Genomic DNA, 4,557 nt, shown 5'->3' with positions numbered 1-4,557 from the left:
ATATGACGATAAAATGAGTTTAATATATATAAGTATGAACACACATCTATCGATAAAGAAATTAATATGAATATGACCGTCTGTTCTCCTAATAAATATTTTTTTGAAAAATTTTGCAAGTGTCAGAAAATAATTATAAATATTTTTGTAAAATTTTACAAATGTGAGAAAAGGCTTATAACGACAGTAGAGTTAACAGCCATATTAGAACATTCGCTCATAGAACTTTGGGGGGTGAAGAATAGTTAGGGAATGGACGCGAGAGTTGATAAAAATAGATGAAAAATGAATCGTTGAAATAGTTGGGAATATTTTGTTTATATTGTAGAATTTAAAAAATAGTATTTGTCCGCAAATTTATCGCTTCTCGGCCGAATGGCTAAGATCAAAGTGTAGTATCTGTTCTTATCAGCTTAATATCTGATAGTATCTGCATAGCAGATCCAGTATATTAACTGATTTTGGAAATTGGCGGAATGTCAGGGGCTTGCTCCGCTTCCGCCGCGGGTTGGCCGGTATTGCAGTACCGCCGGGATCGCCCATAAAAAACCATCATATAATAATAAATTTAAAAATGTGCATATATGCATATTAAATATATTATATATATTAAATATATATAAATATATTGATATGTAATATCGATAATTGATTTCAAATTAACTATATAAATTAATTATATAAAAACTATAGAATTAATAATAAAATAAAAAAAAATATATAAAGCTATACAAATCTAACAAAAGATTATATATAACGATAATAGGATTGAAAAATTTTGCAAGTGTCAGAAAATACTTCATATAAATATGACAAAATGAGTTAATATATATAAGTATGAACACACATCTATCGATAAAGAAATTAATATGAATATGAGCGTCTGTTCTCCTAATAACATATTTTTTTGAAAAATTTTGCAAGTGTCAAAAATACTTTATATAAATATGACGATAAAATGAGTTTAATATATATAAGTATGAACACACATCTATCGATAAAGAAATTAATATGAATATGAGCGTCTGTTCTCCTAATAACATATTTTTTTGAAAAATTTGCAAGTGTCAGAAAATACTCATATAAATATGACAAAAAATGAGTTTAATATATATAAGTATGAACACACATCTATCGATAAAGAAATTAATATGAATATGAGCGTCTGTTCTCCTAATAACATATTTTTTTGAAAATTTTGCAAGTGTCAGAAAATACTTTATATAAATATGACAATAAAATGAGTTTAATATATATAAGTATGAACACACATCTATCGATAAAGAAATTAATATGAATATGAGCGTCTGTTCTCCTAATAACATATTTTTTTGAAAAATTTTGCAAGTGTCAGAAAATACTTTATATAAATATGACGATAAAATGAGTTTAATATATATAAGTATGAACACACATCTATCGATAAAGAAATTATATGAATATGAGCGTCTGTTCTCCTAATAACATATTTTTTGAAAAATTTTGCAAGTGTCAGAAAATACTTTATATAAATATGACAAAAAATGAGTTTAATATATATAAGTATGAACACACATCTATCGATAAAGAAAAATTAATATGAATATGAGCGTCTGTTCTCCTAATAACATATTTTTTTGAAAAATTTTGCAAGTGTCAGAAAATACTTTATATAAATATGACGATAAAATGAGTTTAATATATATAAGTATGAACACACATCTATCGATAAAGAAATTAATATGAATATGAGCGTCTGTTCTCCTAATAACATATTTTTTGAAAAATTTTGCAAGTGTCAGAAAATACTTCATATAATATGACAAAAAATGAGTTTAATATATATAAGTATGAACACACATCTATCGATAAAGAAATTAATATGAATATGCGTCTGTTCTCCTAATAACATATTTTTTGAAAAATTTTGCAAGTGTCAGAAAATACTTTATATAAATATGACGATAAAATGAGTTTATATATATAAGTATGAACACACATCTATCGATAAAGAAATTAATATGAATATGAGCGTCTGTTCTCCTAATAACATATTTTTTTGAAAAATTTTGCAAGTGTCAGAAAATACTTCATATAAATATGACGATAAAATGAGTTTAATATATATAAGTATGAACACACATCTATCGATAAAGAAATTAATATGAATATGAGCGTCTGTTCTCCTAATAACATATTTTTTTGAAAAAATTTGCAAGTGTCAGAAAATACTTCATATAAATATGACAAAAAATGAGTTTTAATATATATAAGTATGAACACACATCTATCGATAAAGAAATTAATATGAATATGAGCGTCTGTTCTCCTAATAACATATTTTTTGAAAAAATTTTGCAAGTGTCAGAAATACTTTATATAAATATGACAAAAAAATGAGTTTAATATATATAAGTATGAACACACATCTATCGATAAAGAAATTAATATGAATATGAGCGTTGTTCTCCTAATAACATATTTTTTGAAAAATTTTGCAAGTGTCAGAAAATACTTTATATAAATATGACGATAAAATGAGTTTAATATATATAAGTATGAACACACATCTATCGATAAAGAAATTAATATGAATATGAGCGTCTGTTCTCCTAATAACATATTTTTTGAAAAATTTTGCAAGTGTCAGAAAATACTTCATATAAATATGACAAAAAATGAGTTTAATATATATAAGTATGAACACATCTATCGATAAAGAAATTAATATGAATATGAGCGTCTGTTCTCCTAATAACATATTTTTTTGAAAAATTTTGCAAGTGTCAGAAAATACTTTATATAAATATGACGATAAAATGAGTTTAATATATATAAGTATGAACACACATCTATCGATAAAGAATAATATGAATATGAGCGTCTGTTCTCCTAATAACATATTTTTTTGAAAAATTTTGCAAGTGTCAGAAAATACTTTATATAAATATGACGAAAAATGAGTTTAATATATATAAGTATGAACACACATCTATCGATAAAGAAATTAATATGAATATGAGCGTCTGTTCTCCTAATAACATATTTTTTTGAAAAATTTTGCAAGTGTCAGAAAATACTTTATATAAAATGACGATAAAATGAGTTTAATTATATATAAGTATGAACACACATCTATCGATAAAGAAATAATATGAATATGAGCGTCTGTTCTCCTAATAACATATTTTTTTGAAAAATTTTGCAAGTGTCAGAAAAACTTTATATAAATATGACGATAAAATGAGTTTTAATATATAAAGTATGAACACACATCTATCGATAAAGAAATTAATATGAATATGAGCGTCTGTTCTCCTAATAACATATTTTTTTGAAAAAATTTTGCAAGTGTCAGAAAATACTTATATAAATATGACAATAAAATGAGTTTAATATATATAAAGTATGAACACACATCTATCGATAAAGAAATTAATATGAATATGAGCGTCTGTTCTCCTAATAACATTTTTTTGAAAAATTTTGCAAGTGTCAGAAAATACTTTATATAAATATGACGATAAAATGAGTTTAATATATATAAGTATGAACACACATCTATCGATAAAGAAATTAATATGAATATGAGCGTCTGTTCTCCTAATAACATATTTTTTTGAAAAAATTTTGCAAGTGTCAGAAAATACTTCATATAAATATGACAAAAAATGAGTTTAATATATATAAGTATGAACACACATCTATCGATAAAGAAATTAATATGAATATGAGCGTCTGTTCTCCTAATAACATATTTTTTGAAAAATTTTGCAAGTGTCAGAAAATACTCATATAAATATGACGAAAAATGAGTTTAATATATATAAGTATGAACACACATCTTCGATAAAGAAATTAATATGAATATGAGCGTCTGTTCTCCTAATAACATATTTTTTTGAAAAATTTTGCAAGTGTCAGAAAATACTTTATTAAATATGACGATAAAATGAGTTTAATATATATAAGTATGAACACACATCTATCGATAAAGAAATTAATATGAATATGAGCGTCTGTTCTCCTAATACATATTTTTTTGAAAAAATTTTGCAAGTGTCAGAAAATACGTTATATAAATATGACGATAAAATGAGTTTAATATATATAAGTATGAACACACATCTATCGATAAAGAATTAATATGAATATGAGCGTCTGTTCTCCTAATAACATTTTTTTTGAAAAATTTGCAAGTGTCAGAAAATACTTTATATAAATATGACATAAAATGAGTTTAATATATATAAGTATGAACACACATCTATCGATAAGAAATTAATATGAATATGAGCGTCTGTTCTCCTAATAACTATTTTTTTGAAAAATTTTGCAAGTGTCAGAAAATACTTTATATAAATATGACGATAAAATGAGTTTAATATATATAAGTATGAACACACATCTATCGATAAAAAATTAATATGAATATGAGCGTCTGTTCTCCTAATAACATATTTTTTTGAAAATTTTGCAAGTGTCAGAAAATACTTTATATAAATATGTTTGTAAAATTTTACAAATGTGAGAAAAGGCTTATAACGACAGTAGAGTTAACAGCCATATTAGAACATT

At 24.0% G+C, this 4,557-nt stretch overlaps 1 non-coding gene across 1 annotated transcript; it reads left to right on the top strand.

Moving 5' to 3' along the window:
• The first annotated feature begins 359 nt into the window (after positions 1-359).
• Positions 360-548, top strand: LOC113372822. Its single transcript, XR_003366811.1, has one exon. It is a non-coding gene; the product is annotated as a U2 spliceosomal RNA (small nuclear RNA).
• Positions 549-4,557: the final 4,009 nt, after the last annotated feature.

Source organism: Ctenocephalides felis, unplaced genomic scaffold (assembly GCF_003426905.1).
Source record: "Ctenocephalides felis isolate EL2017-DRISC unplaced genomic scaffold, ASM342690v1 CF-g0.4_SCAFFOLD_00095, whole genome shotgun sequence".
NCBI classification, from domain to species: Eukaryota; Metazoa; Arthropoda; class Insecta; order Siphonaptera; family Pulicidae; genus Ctenocephalides; species Ctenocephalides felis.
This window is presented reverse-complemented; position numbering and strand designations above follow the sequence as displayed.